Source organism: Saccopteryx bilineata, chromosome 1 (assembly GCF_036850765.1).
Source record: "Saccopteryx bilineata isolate mSacBil1 chromosome 1, mSacBil1_pri_phased_curated, whole genome shotgun sequence".
NCBI lineage: Eukaryota > Metazoa > Chordata > Mammalia > Chiroptera > Emballonuridae > Saccopteryx > Saccopteryx bilineata.
In genome coordinates, this window is record NC_089490.1 from 246,094,883 (window position 1) to 246,114,403 (window position 19,521).

The 19,521-nt window shown below is 40.6% G+C and overlaps 1 protein-coding gene and 1 long non-coding RNA gene across 2 annotated transcripts in view; one reads left to right on the forward strand and one right to left on the reverse strand.

Annotated features, from left to right (window-relative positions):
- The window catches only part of LOC136311123 (uncharacterized), a 43,479-nt gene extending 39,498 nt beyond the window's left edge, over positions 1 to 3,981 (forward strand). Inside the window, exon 4 of the long non-coding RNA XR_010726688.1 lies at positions 3,503 to 3,981. This is a non-coding gene — a long non-coding RNA (uncharacterized lncRNA). The remainder of the gene's footprint in view (positions 1 to 3,502) is intronic.
- Positions 3,982 to 15,661: 11,680 nt separating this feature from the next.
- PLCXD3 (phosphatidylinositol specific phospholipase C X domain containing 3) overlaps positions 15,662 to 19,521 on the reverse strand; it is a 148,053-nt gene continuing 144,193 nt past the window's right edge. Inside the window, exon 4 of the mRNA XM_066240373.1 lies at positions 15,662 to 18,404. The gene's annotated coding sequence lies outside the window, so the exon portion shown is untranslated. The remainder of the gene's footprint in view (positions 18,405 to 19,521) is intronic.

Below are 19,521 nucleotides of genomic sequence, written 5' to 3' on the forward strand. Positions count from 1 at the left end.
GTATCAGAGACTTCCTTATTTGTATACTGGCTTAAAGGCTTTAATTTCTACACTATAAAATAAGGGAGACCAGGGGCTCGCTCTCTCTCTCTCTCTCTCTCTCTCTCTCTCTTTCTCTCTCTCTCTCTTTCTCTGTTTTTGAAATTAGCATTGCAGAGGAGAAGCAGCCAAGATGGCAGAGTGCTGAAGGAGAAGCCAGTTTGTGCAGAGAGAAGGAGATGGGGAACAGAGGTGAATAAGGCTGGTGAGGTAGAAATCTTTGATTCTAGGAAACTTGGATGAGTCAGTGGCTTTGGGAGCCCTGAATGGAAGGGAAGTGTTTCCCCACTGTGTGTATTTCTCACCTGTTGGGTGCGAGCTAGGATTAAAGGTAATGGCCCACCAGTTCTTGGCTCCGTTGTTTCATTACCATCTGTTGGAATCAAATGCGAACCTATACAAGCCAGACAGCTGTGATGGTGGCCATTGCTACTGGCTTTACAGGGAACAATGTACTGTATAAAAATGGAGAAAATAATGCTGTAAATGTAGAAGGGCGGAAAATGCGACATTGCCTTTTGCAACTCCCCCTTCCATTTTATTTAGACAAAAACACTTTTCTAATTTTGTTTTTCAAATTTTCACTTTGGTGCTAAGTACCTGAGGCTTAGTGCTAGTTTCTTTTCTGAAAATAAATTTTAAAGCATTTCAATAGATGTGTATCACTGATTAGCGAGGTGTGGGCTAAGGACTAAGCTGACCAGAATTAGTTGAGGCACTGGTTAAAAAAGGTGAGTTCTCAGACCCCAGTCTATTTACTGAATTAGAATATTTAGATGTGGGGGGTTAGGCCTCTACATTTTAAACAAGGTCCTTACGCCTGTTAAACACACTAAGGCTTACTGTGTGTATAAAATTTAGGTTTAAATCACTGATTTAGAAAATTCAGAGAATTCACAACAGGTGTGGTTGTTGTAGTCAGTCAAACCAGCCACTGACTGATGAACTGATTAGTATAGAGTTCAGGGTTTTCTCTGCCAGATTGGAACCAATCTCAGACGTCTTATTGGACTGAAAAAATGACGAAACACTCCATACACAAAATTTGTCAAACTAATTACTTTTGATTTATGAATGCAGAAATAGCTTTAAAACAACCACCACCATCAAGATAGTAGATATGCTTCAGTTTATCCCAAAGATCTTCATTTGCAAATATTGATACATGCAAGTCACTCAGGACCTATATGTTGCTCAACCTAAGAGACCCTTTTCAGTATTTAATTGCTTGGTTTCTCAGCAGCCATTTGACATTGTAGAATGCTCCATCCTCTTTGAAATAGTCTCTTTTCTTGCCTTCTGGGATTCCACACTATATAAGTAAATGTCATTCTTCTGCTGCAGCAGATAAACCCCCAAATCTCAGCAGCTTAACACAAAAAGTTTACTACTTACTCATGTGAAGTCCAATAATGTTTTCTTCCAGGGGATGAGGAAGTTTTCCAGCTTCCTCTAGGGTTGACATTGAACCACAAGAAGGAGAAGAGAGAGATCATTAAGGGAGATTTTTATGTGTCAGCTTTGAACATCACTTTTGCTCCTATTGCTTTAGTTAGAACTCAACCATATGGTAATAGTGAAATGCCTGGGAGACTGGAAAAGTTCTAGGAAAAAGATGCAGACTGGTCCTCAGCGAATTATGCCTGCCTTTAACTCTCCACAGTTCCCTCCTACCTCTTCCCGTGCTTTTTCTCAGATGCATTTGTGACTCTTTGTTCTCTGCCTGATCCTAGAACGTTGACTTTCTTCATGGCTCAGTCCTAAGTCTGCTACTCTTGTTGGTTTCTGAACTTTCCCTGGTCACTCTCATCTTTCACATGAATTTAATGTACAGCTCTACTCCAGGGAGTCTCCAGAGTGATGTTCAATTGCTACTGAAAAGCTACCTTTCAATGTCTCAAAGGTATTTCGACTTCAAAGAACGAGTGCAAAAGTGAACCTGTCAGCTCCATCCTGAATCTTTCCTTCTCCCAGCCTTTCTCGACACACACAGCAAATGGTAATAGTCTTCATTGAATTACCTCATCAGGAACCTGGGAATGCTCCCTGACTTCCCTCCCCTTCCCCGCATGATTCAAACAATCATTAAGCACTCATATTCCAATTGCCAATTATCTCTTCACTAATCACTTCTCTCCATCTCCAATACTGTGCCCTGATGAAGACCATCATTATCTCTTTCCTCCTTCCTGATTTCTACCTGCAGTTTTGCTCTCCGCAGTTTACTCTCCACACTGCCACCAAAGTAATTTTAATAAAATTAAACTGTGGTCACACCTTCTCTCTGCTTTAAATCTTGCAATGGCTTCTCTATGTCCCTTGGACAATAAAGTCCAAACCCTTTAATGTGGTTTACAGTTTCCTTCATGATTCAGTACCTCCCTCCCCTGTGACTTCCAACTCCTTCCCCTCAATATCGCCCTTGAAAAAAGTGTTATTTGGTCATTTTCTAAAGTATGTCATTCTCCCATTTCCTCTGGACCTTTGCACATGTCATTCCTTTTACTTAAGACACACTTGCCCCTGACTTCTTTAAAAGTCTAAATCCAACTCACTTTTCAGGTCTCAGTTTAAATGTCACTTCCCCCTGGAGATTAGAAGCCTTGCTTATGTCCTGTGTCACTGTGGACTTGATGGTGTTTCTTAGTTAGATTGTTTGTTTCCTTCACTGTGCTATAGTCTTTACGAAAACAGTCGCTGTATCTGTTGTATTTACTACTGTATTTCTAACTCTCTTAGTGGGCCCACAGAAACTTGTTAATAATGGAGAAAGTGATTGAGAAACTCAGCAAGCTACTAGCATATTTCTGCATGTTCTGTGGTACAAATGGTTGCTTATATGTCATAGTTAAGTTCTCAATGAAATAATTTCCCAGAAGTCCAACTTCTAATAGTATCTTGACACTAGCACCTCTGGTTGCCTCCTCTGATAGGAAGAGTGGGACTACTTTCTGTTCACATGCACTTCCCTTCCCCTATGATCGACCTCCACAAGGAACTCAGGCAAAGCTGAGGAATGGCTTCCGTAATGTCTCCCAGAGGAACACCATAAAGAAATCAGAGACATCTGTGCATTGTTTAGACCTCCATTAGCCTTTCTTGAGTTGTAAATTACTTAGCAACAGCTGGGCCAGAGAGAATAAAAAGATACTCTATTTGAAAAAGAAGGTATAATAACCCAATGCTTTCCAGTTTTATCATCTACAAGGTTATAATACTTTTGATTACTTAGCATTGTTAATTATGTTACTCAGAAGACATCAATATATTGAGTACATGTGGAAAGTAAGTAAAGACAATTCTAAAAATATCAATCAACTTAGGGAAATTTAAATGAAAAAAAATGCATAACCAATGAATGTTGGTCTGTGCCACTCTGATTCCCCCCTGCAGGACTGAAAAATTTATTTCCTCTGTAATTGCTGGACTGTTCAGTTTGATGAGGTGCTGAATTGTTTTTCAGAGACCACAGACCAAAACCACATGTCACACAGCTGAAGCATATGCAAAGAAGAGAAGATTGAAAACCAGCTACATCGAAAACCAAAGTCTGGTACTCTCCTCTCACCCAACACACACAGGGACCCAAAGGACCAGGACATAATTGAAACTGGAACACCTGAACCCTTTCAGAAGCCAAGAGCCTGTTCTCCAGGAAGATCTGGTGTTGACATCCCTTTACCATAAGTGGCCAAGTTCTAAGTTCCTCCAATTCAAACTTGCCCCACCAGCATTTCCACATACCTGTTCTCCAGCTCCTTAAAAACCCTTGGCCTGGTCCAGTGAGCAAGATGGATCTGAGACACGATTAGGTCTCTTATCTTCTTATTTTATTTTATTTTATTTTATTTTATTTTATTTTATTTTATTTTATTTTGCATTTTTCTGAAGCTGGAAACAGGGAGAGACAGTCAGACAGACTCCCGCATGCGCCCGACCGGGATCCACCCAGCACGCCCACCATGGGACGATGCTCTGCCCACCAGGGGGCGATGCTCTGCCCATCCTGGGCGTCGCCATGTTGCGACCAGAGCCACTCTAGCGCCTGAGGCAGAGGCCACAGAGCCATCCCCAGCGCCCGGGCCGTCTTTGCTCCAATGGAGCCTCAGCTGCGGGAGGGGAAGAGAGAGACAGAGAGGAAAGCGCGGCGGAGGGGTGGAGAAGCAAATGGGCGCTTCTCCTGTGTGCCCTGGCCGGGAATCGAACCCGGGTCCTCCGCACGCTAGGCTGACGCTCTACCGCTGAGCCAACCGGCCAGGGCTCTCTTATCTTCTTGGTTGATGCCTTCTCAATCAAAAATCATTTCTTTATTCCAAACCCTGATATTTTGGGTCTTGGACTTTTGAAGCATTGGGCACAGGACTTTGATTTGGTAACACCCAAGCTGTGGAGAGATGTCTGCCCTTGACTGAAGAGAGCCAACCTTGCCTAAGATCACAACCCTTTCTCAGGGTGGCTTGATCCACTGAGTAGTCGACTGGGGATAGTAATGGCCTGGGCCTATTGATCCAACCTGAAACAACTGTTAAGGACTCCCAGCTAAATTTGGGACTTCCAGTGGGGTTGGCTGAGATCTTGCACTGAATGCATCATGGCCCCAACTCCCCCTCTCTAGACTTCTGATTCCTTCTCCCCACTGCTGATCCCAGGAACATTCCCTAATAAACTCCCATGTGAATCTCATCTCAGAATTCCGTGACATAAGCCCTTTGTATTAGGCAGGGAAGCCAACTTGCTTGCTTTGTTATCCACTGAGTTCTGGATGGTCCTGGGGAGGTTAAATATGCTGGTCTGATGAGAGCAGTAAGGGAGTAAGATTGGGTTTGGGGAGGGAGGTGGGAACTGGAGCTTGAGTGCAGGATGAGCTGACTCCTTGAAGTTTTAGCTTCAGTTAAAATTATTTAACCTTTCTTGGAAGTTTATGAGGTTTCTTAAAAATTTTTATTTATACATCTTTAGAGAGAGAGAGAAGGGGGGAGGAGCAGGAAGCATCAAGTCCCGTATGTGCCTTGACCAGGCAAGCCTGTGGTGTCAAACCAGCAACCTCGGTGTTCCAGGTTGACCCTTTATCTACTGCGCCACCACAGGGCAGATGGTGGCCTATGAGTTTTGCTCTGAGAAGAAGACTCTCCTGCCTTTGACCTATAAAGAGTTTCTGGGTGTTCCTGTAATTTGGCTTGTGTGTTTTGTCTTATTCTGCCAATTTACTGTTGTTTCATAAGTAGCTTATCACTCAAGATTTTTTTAGGGTAGAATCAGATATTATATCCTGTTATTCCTGCAGAGTTTCTACTTGGATATCCTAATAGTTTGATATTAATAAATTGTTATTAGATGAAGCTACTTAAAAATAGATACTACTGCATCATACCTTATTTATTTCTCAGTGTCTTTCTTCCATTCCTTCCATATCTATATACTTTTTTTCAAGGTTGAATAAATATAATGAGTCTTTTATTGGTACTTCTTTTTTTACTGGCATGTCTGAACATAGCAATTCCCATTGTTATATAAAACTGATTCCAGTTCAAGTTGAAAACATTATGTTCCAGGGTTGGCCAAAATGCTCTACATATAAGCAGGAATTGCTTTCTGGATTTTGAAAAAATCATTTGCACAATATATTTTTCCCATTTATTATTTATTGTGTTTAAATTCTTTGGAAATTGGCAATCCATTTAAGGACTAATTAGACTAATCTTTCTTAATTAGAATAATTGCCTGCTAACAAACACTCATGCTTTATATGCTTCACATAACAGGATGGCAAATGCATTATGGGGGTTGGTGTTTAGGCCCTGAGGACTCAGCAATGGGACCAGGTCTTATGGGAGACTGCCATTCATGCCCACCTGCCCAATCATCTTTAACATTTAATTAGCATGTTCTATTTTTATTGCTGTTGGAACTACTTTTAGTTTATCAATGAAGGAGTGTGTTAATTTTCCACTCATTTAGAGGGAGGGGGTTGTCAAAAGACCAAGAACCACATCAAGCTAGGAAAACATAACGTAATTAAATAAACATGAGTGGCTAGTAGAGGAGAATATAGAGGAAGATTGTAAATCTTTAAGTAAAAGAATAGATCAAGTGTGGGTGTGCGCAGGGCACTGCCCAGAAGGACTCAAATTAGAAACTCATTTTTTATTTCTCTAATAAACTCCCTACATGTGAATCTCATCTCAGATTCTGTGACATAAGCCCTTTGTATTAGGCTGGGAAATCAACTGACTTGCTTTCTTATCCGCTGAGTTCTGGACAGTCCTGGGGAAGTTAAATATGCTGGCATTTATTGAGTCCCCACTACACATGTATTCTCCTAGCACTGTGCTGTCATTCCTGCTCTGGAGAGTCACCAGTGAAGGACACTGGAATATAAGCATGACATCATCACCTAAGGTATGTGCTGACTGAGGGGTAGAGAGAAGGCCCAACACAATGCTGGACACTGGAACGTAGGTCAGAAGTTAAGCCCTTTATCACTCTGACCTTTCAGGATATTTCTTGGGGAAAAAAATACCCTTCCTTGCTCTACTGAGTTGTTTTCCAAACAATCCGTTTAAAAAAATCTATGAGTTGGAGTAGGAGATTGCCCTAAGGAAACGGAACGTTCTTTTCCTATTGACAGCAGCTTTTTCAAAATCATCGACTGCAAGCACAACTTTATCCACCCACAGAAAGCACAGTCAGAACCATGTTCTAATGAAAATGAAGCTGTACTTTTTGTAATTTTTTTGTATAATGTGGTGAAAATCACCCCACACTTCTCTTCAATGTATTTATACCAGGAGCAAGTCCCTAAAGATCTGTCAAGCATTTGTAGTGGTGTGAACTCCCACCCAGAAAAAGACTGAATTGCCCAGCCAGTCCTGCATCTTCATACAATGTGCCTAAATTCTAGCCAATAAAATAGATACAGAGCTTTGTGCAAAATTTCTGGAAAGTTTTCTTACACAAGAAGAAACTGGGGCTTACTCTGTCTTGCTGACAGCCTGAAACTCGGACGTAATGGCTGAGGATGGAAACCACAGATCTTGAGGATGATGGATCAGGAAATAGGAGACTGGGTCCTCCGTGACGCCATGAAGATTTTCCAAACAAGCTGGGATTCCTTGTGTCTCATGTTCTTTTATATGAGAGATGGCTGCTAATATATTTAAACCAGTTTTATCTGAGTTGCTCCAGTTTTATGGCAGTAAATCTAGCTGTCTGTCTCTCATGTAAGGATAGTATGTTAAGTGTCTTATAGAGTTCCGTTCCGGAAAAGACCTTTTTTCCCACTAATAGGTTCATTCCGTATCTCACTGCCTTTGCTGCCTTTGGCCTTGTCTCCCAGGAAAAGCAGGGTTCCCTTTAGTCTTTGGAGTAGTGACTCTAGCCCTCGGCTGCTGACACAACGATTTCCATGCCCCCTACCCCCCCCCCCAGCCCAAAACCCTTCCCCATGTCTGGTAGCTCACCCCCATTTGAATAGTGCAGTTGCACATTAAACTTCCCAGAAAACATTTTCTTTTAAACTGTAATCACAGGTTTTAGCATAATCTACTGATTAGATGATTGATTGCATTTTAGAAAGGAATAATACAAGAAAAGTGAACTGGGATTTTTAAAATCACTGACATTTACATCCTAAAGCTACTACATCATCTCCCTTAGCTCAAGGGTAGTCTCTCTTCTCACCAAACAAATCAAAGTCAGGAATGACCGACATACATTTACACAAACAATCCAGAGTATAAGTAAAGGTCTTATGCTGTTGCTGTCTTTGTATACACAGAACTCAGTAGCCTAAAAAATGACTATTTACAGGTACAAATTAATTGATGTTGCCTAATGAATTTTTATGATAACAGCCAGCAAGTGTCAGAGCCGGGATTCTGACTCCTACGTGCAGAAAAGAATTATTTATAAAGCACAGTCTCAAACAAAACAAGAAGCTAATCTGCTAACAGCCATCATCTCCTCTCCTCTTTGGATATATATATATATTTTTTTAATTTTATTTTTTTAACTAGATATATTTTTATTTTATTTTATTTTATTTTAACTAGAAAGAACAGATAACAGAAAAGAAATTTATACAAATTCTACAGTTCCACCTCTGCCTCTGAGGGTCTGAGGTGTAAGCATCTTGAAACCAGTGACCTGGTGCTGACACACCTCAGCCCCGCCCCTAATTGTTCTTTAGCCATCAAACCACTGGAGACATTTTCTTAGCAATTGCCTTTTCATTTCTTTCCCTCTAAAACCCTCTCATCCCCTTCAATGTTTCTGGCTTCTCTGCTTTCAAAAATAAAGTAATAAAGCTATCTTTGGCCCTGCTACAGAAGTTATCTTTGCATATGGAAGTTGCATTGACCTGAGCGGCTGGGTGGCACTGGGATCTCCCTGGCAGGTTCTGAGGACAGCATATCTCATCAGGCTACCTCCCGCTCCCTGGCTCTTTTTTTGGATTGTAGCAGTGAAAATGAGATCCCTTGTGAGGATGAAATGAGATGATGAATGCAAATAGCCAATCACCAGGACCTGGAAGTCAGTACATTATCGTCTGCTAGTCATTTAATGGGTGGTCGTTATCAGACTAACAACCTTCAATTGATACTGCTTCCCTCATTCAGCAAATGAGACTCTCTATTCTGATGCAGAAGAGTTTTCATTTGAATATAGAGGCCTTCTGAATCTCAATTTGGGGAATGAGTTGTGGTGATGGCAAGCTAGTTCTCAAGAAAGGTTGATTCTGGGGGTGATTTCATGGGAACAAGGGGCTGTATTTGTTCCCATAATGCAGCAGTGGAAAGCAGCAGCTTCTGATTCAAGAATCGAGCAGGTAAACACGGAAGAGTGATCAATTAACTAATTCATTACTAAGGCAATGTAGTAACTGTCATTTAAAATATTAAATAGCTGGCTAAGCTGATTAATGGTCATTTTCTCTGAGCTTCACAACCCGAATAAACAATTAAAATGTGCAACCACCCAACATCTTGGAAATGTCCACTTGTCTGTACCCTCACTTCCGCCCTGCATGCTCCTGCCTCTGACTCCTGCCATGATCTACTTTAACCTTCACCTTCACCTTCACCTGCTTTCCCCCTTATCTGCTACTTTTTTGATTCTTCTGCTTCCCTACATTTCTTGCTTTAATCAATCATGTTTTGAGAACTACAGTAGCTTATTTTCTTTTAAGTGTATTACACATTTAATAAATAAACATTTTTACTTTTAAAAACAGGTAGATTGAATATTTTTCTCTGTGTACAAAGCAAACCTTCTTCTTCTTTTTTTTTTTTTTTTTTTACACTCAATTGATTTTTTTCCTTTGAAGGATACTAATCCTTAAGGAATGGCTTTTTCTTACTGGCCCAACTATTTCTCCTCCAGGCTATATTATGCTAACTCCTACAGTTTCTCAACTCTAGTTTCTCAAGTTATTTAAAGTTATTTAACAACCATTTCTTTGTTCTTTTAGTGAGGGTGGTGGGGGCAAGGGCAGACAGGGACAATCAGGAAGGAAGGGAGAGAGATAAGCATCATTTTTTTGTTGTGGCATCTTAATTGTTCATTGATTGCTTTCTCATATGTGCCTTGATAGGGGGGCAGAAGAGGGTCTCCAGCAGAGTGAGTGATCCCTTGTGCAAGCCAGCAACATTGGACTCAAGCCAGCAACATTGGACTCAAGCCAGCAACCTTGGACTCAAGCCAGCAAACTTGGGTTTCAAGCCAGCAACCTTTGGGCTTAGGCCAACAACTATGGGGTCATGTCTATGATCCCACACTCAAGCTGGAGACTTCATGATCACACCAACGACCCCATGCTCAAGCTGGCAACCTCGGAGCTTTGAACCTGGGTCCTTAGCATCCCAGGCCAATGCTCTGTCCACCGCACCACCACCTGGTCAGGCAACAACCACTTCTTGAAGATATATTATCTGTCATACTGAGACAAATGCTGTGGATTAAATAATATTTGGTTCCTTTTCTCAAAGAGCAGGAAGTATATTTGGAGAGACAAGACATAAAACTACATAATACATACTTTAAATAAGAGTTGAAGACGTTCTATATAAACTTTCTACAGTGAGTTTCATTAAGAGGTTTAAAGAAGTCAAATACAACAGACCCAATTTAGTGATACAATTATATTGTCCTTAATTTCCTAGCAGCATACACATTTCTAATAAAAGACATCTCCCAAATCTCTTTAAAATTTCTTTTTTTTTTAATTTTTAAAAAATTTTTCTAAAGTTGGAAACGGGAAAGCAGTCAGACTCCTGCATGAGCCCGACCGGGATCCACCCGGCATGCCCACCAGGGGGTGATGCTCTGTCCATCTGGGGCATTGCTCTGTTGCAACCAGAGCCATTCTAGTGCCTGAGGCAGAGGCCATGGAGCCATCCCCAGCGCCCGGGCCAACTTTGCTCCAATGGAGCCTCGGCTGCGGGAGGGGAAGAGAGAGACAGAGAGGAAGGAGAGGGGGAGGGGTGCAGAAACAGATGGGTGCTTCTCCTGTGTGCCCTGGTTGGGAATTGAACCCGGGACTCCTGCACACCAGGCCGATGCTCTACCACTGAGCCAACCAGCCAGGGCCCCCAAATCTCTTTAAAAGAAAAGCAATAAGTATATTTATTTTCTTTTAGAATGAGATCCGAAAAGGTGATACAGTCATGAATTCTACTAAACAATGATATTTTCTTCTTTTCCTAGGATTCTTACAATAGATTTACTCCATATTTTAGACTTATTTTTTCTGGCACCCACTCAAAATAGAGAATTGCTTAAAAGAAAGGCACTCCTTTCCTGAAACATATAACTAATATTTCACTTAAAGCATCATTTTAGTGTAATAGTTAAGCCTGGATTCCATCAGGCCAGGACAGAAGTATTCTCTATAAAAGATATTTCAGGTAGAAAAATGTTGATACTCTTTTTTTAAAGTAGGAAGGGAAAAAATAATTTCTTAGGTTACTTACTGGTTGTCTCGGATGGGGAATAAATTGCGTGACCCAAGCAGTCCTTAACCAGGAAAAAGAGAGAGCACCTTTCTTGCTGACATCTCGGGGGCAGATGAGGGAGGCTGACCACCTTCAGTCTTAAGACAATGTGTGCTCTTATGTCATCTTTGCACCTGATGATTTCATAGATCTGCGGCCTCACCTAAGATCACAGGTCAGTATGGAGACAGCCAGATAGAAGAGACAACATTTTACATGTTTTTCATATATCTATGTGGATTTTAATTAATTTTATAAAAAATATTTATTTCTACTTGGTTGGCAAGGGCAGGAGTAGAGGGTAGGAGAAACCGATGTCCATGTACCACCTGCAGATTCTAAAAAATATTGTTCTCCTGACTTAGTTGACAAAGGGAGCTTCCCTGAGATTTTGAATGACGTTGAGCCTAAAGAGAAAAGGCAGGGATTGGGGTGAGGCGAATGGGAAGCTGGGGATGGTCGACATTAAAGAGGCTGAGAAAAGTCATGAAAACAAAGGAAGAGGGGGAAGAGGAAGAGAAGAAAATGGGGAAATATTGCTCCTTTTGCTGAAAAAGGAGCAATCCAGACAGCCATTTTGCTGAGGGTCACCGTTAGAAATCCGTGTCTGTGTGTATTGTGGAACGTATTAGGGTACTGTGCCCTGCCTCACGGAAGTGGACACATTAAAATAGAAGCAGCACAAGCGAATTGCAGGATAGAAGCTGAATGGTAGAGTGAGCTGAACAGAGAGGGAGGAGTCTGGGAGAGCTACAGTAGATCGTAGTTTAGGTGGGTTTTTCAAGAATTACTCGTGTATTATTCAGTTTTAGAATTTCAGAAATTTAATATGAAAGGCATGTCCAGAAGGAGACATTAAGGACACAAAGGAGACATAAGGAGACATAGTCTGTGACCTATCGAGTTATTACCTATGGCTATGATCTAGCCTCTTCCCACCTTAAATTCTAACTCCTTGAAGCCGGAAACTGTGCTTTAGTTATTATCCATGTGTTTTTTGCCCAGCTTAGTCGTCCTGGGTGGAGACTCTAGAAATATGCTGAATAAATGATTACGTAAGTAAATCAGCCAACCACTGCACAATCTATGGTTTAATTTCTGTACTTTCAACAATGAGCATTTTCATTTGAGCATTGATTAAAACAGAAGAGAGGTAACACAGTCCATTTTTAATCCTGCTTTCTAATAGCATTCCTTGAGATACAAGGTGCAATTCTTATGTCAGTTTTGCTAGATTGAGATGTTAACAAAGAAAAATTCAATGAGCCTTGAAATGCTTTTATTAGTGACTCAACCCTCACTTTCAAAAGGGCAATGGAACAGCTGTGTGTCTGGAACAAAAGGCAAATTAAAAATAAGAGATTAATTAAGCACTAAACTGACATTTTTTGACCTTATAAGACTGATAAAACATTTTCACTTATTTTTATTTTTTATTGAATTAATGGAGTGGCGTTGGTTAATAAAATTATATAGGTGTCAGGTGTACAATTCTATAATATCTCATCTCTATATTGCACTGTGTGTTCACCACCCCAAGTCAAGTCTCCCTCCATCACCATTTATCCCCCTCTACTCTCCTCCACCTCCTCCACCTTCTTTTCCCTCCCATAATCACCACTGTTATACTGACATTTTCTTAAAACACAAATTTCGGTACTAGAAGTCGTGAGATCAATCATGTCAAATGTGCTATATTGGGAGGTTTTGGTTTTATTGATTAGTTACCTAAAAGCTGATTCAGTCTGAACAATTAGAATATCAAACAAAGAACACAGGCTTTACATATAAAACAAGCTTCGGAAGAATTGTCCGTTAAGTATGATGATTGCTGTAAAATAAATAAATACATTATATAAATAGCATAGTTTGCACAGCTTTCTTATCAAGAGCCTTCTGACATTTTAGAAGCAAGGAAAGCAAATAAATGTCTTGAAAAGTTGAAAAGCCAATTCATTATGACATCTGACATTTGGGAGCTGATATTATCATTGGCAATTTAAAATTCAGAGTATGTGAAAGTGCAGTCATATAATACAGCCCAACAAACACAGGGCCTTGCTGAAATTTCTGTACTACCCGGGAAGACAACATGGAGCCACAAAAAGCTGGTGGTTTTAAACTGGAATATTTATTCCTCCCCAGCTCACTCCCCCTCAATGTTTATGAAATAATGAGTTTTACCTTCTGCAGCACACAAAATTGTATGTAAAAGAAACTGATTTTAAATAGGGAGATTTAAAAATCTATTAGATGACCTTCGCCATCATAGCTAGGAATGTTTTCTTGAACATGTATCATGTGCTGTTTGTTGATCATTTGTTTGCTTTGTTTCTAATCAAAATATGAAAGCACATGTAAACATTTTCAGAGCTACTCTGGGGATCTTGCTCAGGATGCCAATGATGGTCGTGATGTGCTATGTGCTTATCATAAGGGTTTCTAGTCCAGAGATTCCTCTCTGGTCACAGGAATTGTCAGCAAATCTGCATCAGATGTATCCAACTGGAGAAATTCTTTGAAAATCATAGTCTAAAAAGTCATAAAGGTACACCTGCAGAACCTGGGGCCCAGATAATCTCCTTGGCCCTGAACCTAATCACTCATTTGGTTTTTATCAAAGGAATCATCGTTAAGATCAAGGAAAGAACACCAACCATTTTAATGCTCGCTCCTGTCCTTGTCTCTCACTAAACCTTGCTGCTCCCCCAAAGATTGGTTTGCTCTGTGCACTGTGCTCAACTTTCTTGCAGATGATCAGCAAAGCAAAACATTCCCTTTCTTCCTTTCTTACAAATACTTCAAGAAAAAAGCACCGTGTGATTTGTACAACTGACAATTGAAACCATTGCCCCAGGGAAGATTGAGAAAAACTCATATTCTCTCTAACAGAACCCAGAAGTGGCTGTTCAGCTACCTTACGGCCGAGGCACACGCTTCGTTGCTGCTCTGTGATTTAATTCAGGGGAGGGATAGCTGCTGAATTTTCAATTGATATATAAAAATAGCTGGTTGCACTAGACACAGTCTGACGTCAGTGGAATCATTAAAAAGCAGTGACCAGTCTGCAGAATGACTCTGTGGAAGCAACTGAAGCTCAACATGCAGATATCAAGGCCATTCTTTGAACAGACAGCCATCTTTTCCTCTTGTAAGATAATTTTCATCCATCATTTAGCTAATATGTGGTCAAAGCTCAAGTTGTTTTATTTTTGTTTGTTTTCTTCCCCACCAGACCATGGCACATAATCCCATACAAAAGGTCAGCCACAGATGAGGAGTGCTCATATCCTGTGGACATGGTGGGAATGTAGAGTGGAGGACCTTTGGAAGTGTCTCAGTAGACTCCGATAAATGCAAGCCCACTGAGTAGCTCAAGCCCACACAGTAGCAAGCCCACTGTGTAGTTTCCAACCACAGGCATTTGCACTGAAATTTCTAGAAAGGACTGACACAGGAAACCATGGAACAGTAGGCAGTATGGCTCATTTACAAGTTCTTTCTAGGAGATGGAGCTCATACCAGGAACCAGATGTGAATATCAACACCCATCTGGCACCAGATGGGTTCAGACTCAGGAGTCTGACAAATTGGCTCTCCTGTAGTGTTCTGCTCTCCTTTTCTTCAATCTAGAGTCCCTTCCTTATTCCTCACCATTAAGCTAAATTCTACCCATCCTGCAAGTGACCCTGACATCATGACAAAACACTCTGGCATAATGTCACCTTTCTCCTTCTTGATTAAACTACAGCAGCCCATGGACATGGCCCTAGATCAGACCTTCAACTAAGCCTTTCCCTCTTTCACTTCACAAAAGAATGCTCTCCTGACCCCTGTTGACTGCCTCTTTCCTCCATCGTTCCCCACTCCCTAGTGCAATCCTTTTAAAATATCAGCCTGATTATGTTAACCCCTTGCTTAACAACCATCGCTGTCTCCCTGAGTGAAAGCTCCCCCACCTGTGTACCTTTTAACCAGGCCAACTCATCCATGTTCTAGCCTGAGGCCAATTAAGCCAATCCTTGGTTCTCTCAGTCTTGAGACCCTTGATTTTACTCTATCCTTGCTTTTTGTTATCCACCCATTTTTGAGACCATTTGCCTTGTGATGCTCTTCATTTCATCTGTCATGCTCAACCTCTCTAACTTGATGTATTCTGCTTTCTTAATGTTGAACATGTGTACTCTCTTTTGAACATGATTTGCAATAGTCCTATGACTAGTTGGGTAACTATTCTGCTCAGCAGATATCCAGACTAAGCCTCACCTTCTTCTTGGGAACATATCAGATCACATTCCTTACTTGCAGGATAGAACCCATGGCACAATACATAAAACCCCAACCCACCATTCTAGACTGACCCTTCTACCATTTCCCACTACATACCTTAATATTAGCCTCTGAGCTCAACACAGTCTTTCCTTCTGCTGTTCCTTTGCCATGCCATGTCTTATGCTGGGATTGCCTTTATTGGTGGAGAATGTATTCTTTCATGGAGGAAATCCTAATATAATGATTTATATTTTCTGAAGTTCTGAGTCATGTCCTATTTAAGAGATCCATTTTTTAGCTTCTAATGAAGCGTTGATGAATATGAAATAAAAGCAGGAAGATAACTGGTACCAGGACTTTATTAAGCATTTCACTGGATACAAAGAAACTTTTTCTCACATCAACAACACGACCTTATTTTAAAAATTTACATGTGCTAAACAGAATTGTGAGCATGTATTTTTTTTTACACTACATTTGTTAAAGTATCAATGACCAGATCCTAAAAAGAGAAGGCACAGGTCTGTCTCCCTCTGGTGAATTTCTGGTATCTAGTGAAGGAAATGTCACCAGCTCTGCAAATGCCCATCCTTTAGAAATGAAGCAAATCAACACAACTGAGTACGAGTGGGGCCATGAGATGGAAATGTTATACTATAGGATTAATATTTCCTTACCACTCATGGGAATTTCAGGAACCGAGGTAGGTACCAAAAATATTCCAAAACTCCATCCACTTTCCAACCCTGTAGAGGATTTGCAGTTAGATACACCAGTATTTGGAAGCTCTATTTTAGGAATTCCACCATGATTTTATTCTCTGCAAATGGTCCTGGAAACTGAACTTAGAGAGCTCCCTGTTCTTACTCTGGGCTGTCTTGGTCTTCCAGTTCCTCAGAAAAAGTGCTAATTGTTACCATTTGCTTCGGCAAACTTCTCTGTCCCATGCTAACTTCATGTCTAGGCCCCCACCTGCTGCCCGGCCCCCACCCACTCTCCTGAGGAGGCACCAACAGGGCTGTCTATTCCTGACTCTTCTCTAGTCTTTGGGCAGTCAAGAAAGTTCCTTTTTATGTCAGATTTTCTACAAGTCCACTGATGATCAGTTCTAATATGACAAAAATAATGTGTCCTAAGGTGATAACGAGGTGAGTAATGGAGTAGTTTGCTATCTCTCTGAAAGACAAAAGAGACTGGATTTTGAAAGAAGCCCTGGTACTGAGTTAGAAGGTGATGCCATTTTCCAGAGGCATTTTTTTTCTGTGTGGGTGTTTGTGGTTGTTCCAATTACTGGAGACTGTTCTTTAAGTAATGGGGGACACTGAGCACCTCACAATAGGCCAGTGAAGGGAAACTTTAAATGTGGTGGCATTAATCTTATAAAGGAATGTGCTTGATTATTTCATCTATTTTTGAGTTGGTCCTTCATAAAACATTTATTAGACTTGGCATGAATCAACATTTTCCGTCATGAAGGGTATTAGGACTATTGATTTTTATGAGGTATCTTAACTTGGGAGTATGGAAGGAGGTAGGATTTTATCCCTTGTTAGATAGCCCTGCTGAAAAAGAGAGGCAGAATGGATAGGGTTGCCAGGTAAGGGGAAAAATTACAGGACACCCAGGTATTTTCAATTTCAGATAAACAACAAATAATTTTTTGCTATGTCTCATGAAATATATGGGTAATTCTTATACTAAAAATATTTATTGTTTATCTGAAACCTCAGTTTCACTAGGGGTGCTGTTTTTCATTTGGCAACCCTAAATATGAGAACAAAGTCATTGAGGATGGAGGAAGAGAGAAAATAAGATTAATATTCCATCCCCAGATTCTAGGCCCAAGGAAGGTTACAGAGTTTTTGCTTTGGGCATGAGAATCTGTGCAGATCCTCAAATTAGTCATAAGTTTTCTACTGCTAGACTATACGTAGACAGCAGCAGTGTGAGAGAGCGTTGCACTTGGTTTTTGAAAAGGAAACCGTGTTGGGACCGCTTAATGTTGATGGGTCTTTGGTGACTCTCAGAGAGCCAAGGCAGTTCATCTTACTTGAGAAGATCTAATTTTTAAAAAGGAATGGTTTGGAGAGGCCATTTTTCGTGGAAAACTTATCCTTATAAGCTAAATCTGTTCTCTGTTTGAAAGGATAGCTTTAGGGATAAGCCGGTCCTGTTGGTGACAGAAACCAGTGTGAATTCAGTCTAATTGTGTGGCTGTAAATTTAATAAATTAGTTGATGGTTGCAACCTTTGAGAGCATGGGGTACATCACAAGCTGAATTGTTGTTTGTGGTTTGTGGACTCAGGTAAGCTCTAAAATACATTCCTTTTAGGATTTTTTTAAAAGCCATTTTTAACAAAGGGAAAGTTTCTCTTCAAACTTTAATCCCAAATTGCAACAACAACAAAAAAAATGATGATGAATTAAGGCTGTTCATAATGTGCCCTTTTTCTTTAGGATGAGTTTGATATTTTTATAAGATACAATATGCTTACACACACATACCACATACAAGCAAATAAGTTTGACTCATACAAATATATATTTAGAACTAATACCTAAAAATAGTCTCACAAATGAAATAAAAATTACACAATTATCAACAGACTCAATCAACACATTTTACAAATTCTACAGAATATTTTATCACGGTCACGGGGGAAACAAACAATTTGGAGCATTATTTAAAACTGAGTGCAACACAGGGGCCACCAATAAGTTATGGCAAATACAGCATTTACACCGTTGTGTCGCTGAAATCTCGTTGACAAGACTAAAGAGCTGTAAAGTAAAATACTTTTAGAAACTTTACTATCTCCCCAAGGGACACTGTGCATTCTTTTCTAACAGCAGTCCAAAAGGCAAGCACTCTCGTTGGAGCTCTCGTTGGGACGAGTGACCGAAGGTTAGAAGGTTGTGTCATTGGGTCTATAAGACCATAGAACTGAGAAACTCATGACTACGTGCATTTCCTGAGACTTCCAACTTTCCAGTCTAAAATTCTAACCAGGGACAACCTCAAAGAACTTGAAACAACTTTAAATGAAGATGAGGGTTTGTTTGTTTGTAACTTCTGTTCAAATCCATGTTCAAGTCTCCAGCTGGAAGTATAATGGACAAGGTAGTTAGACTATTATGGCTAGGTATTTCTTATTCATGAAGGTCTCATTTTTCATTGGTTTCCTAGTGATTTTTCTCCCCTTAAACATTTGCATTATGTTTATGTATACCCCCATAGGAGACATTGATTTTAAGATTTAAGATGGCAACAGAATTAGGTGGAGTGGTTACAGTTTCAGCTTGAATAATGTGTGTGTACGTTTGCATGTGTGTAGACACATAGGTGTATACATGCCAAATACTTGATGCTCTAATACATTCACTGTTAGGTGGCACTCCATGAAAAGTGACTTTTCCCAATATGGCTGAAAGTGAATACTGAGGTCGCCGTACAGAATAACTAAGGCTTTTAAAGATGCCTCCTCACTCTCTGCGTCCACAGGATTGTGTAGTAACAAGGGGGACATGGATGAGAATGGCAGGAGTTTTCCATTTTGGTCCTTCAGAGTTACATGCAGGAAAGCAAACCAAAAAAAAAAAAAGATACTCTGCATATTTTCCTTTATCCTACCCACTGCTTTGACTTCCTGCTGTAGATTGGGTAAGAGTTGGATTTTTCCTTTTTTGCCTTGTGGAATTTGTGACATAAAGTCTGAAGAAACAAGCAAAACAAAAAGCACACCAAGATGTATCTCCCACCATTTTGGAGCTATGCGTAGCCCTGTACTCCTCACCTGTCTGGAAACACAATGCCCAGCTAAGACAAAGAAGCACAGGTTGAAGGGAAACTCTCCATTGCATATCACTAGTCCTCACCCCCACCTTTTTATTGAAAGCCCAGAGCCTGCCCGCTGAGAGTGCTCTAGGGCCGGGCCAATGAACAGAACACAGCCAAGGTACCTTCTCTCTGTTCCCTTTTCAAAGGACCCCCCCTCCCCTGTGAACTCTCCCCCATTGGAAGTCTAGCTGCTCCCTTGTTTAGAAATTAAGGCAAGTCCCATTCCTCCCAGTGCCTGCTACCTAGGTGCTGTGTGTTCATGTGAAAACAGTAGCATTGGCTTGAAAGTACCCTTTGTCAAACAAGGCTTCAGTACGCATGTCACTAGAAGCAGCAGAGCACGTTCTCTGGTTGAGAAATTGCACAATTAGTAAGTAAGC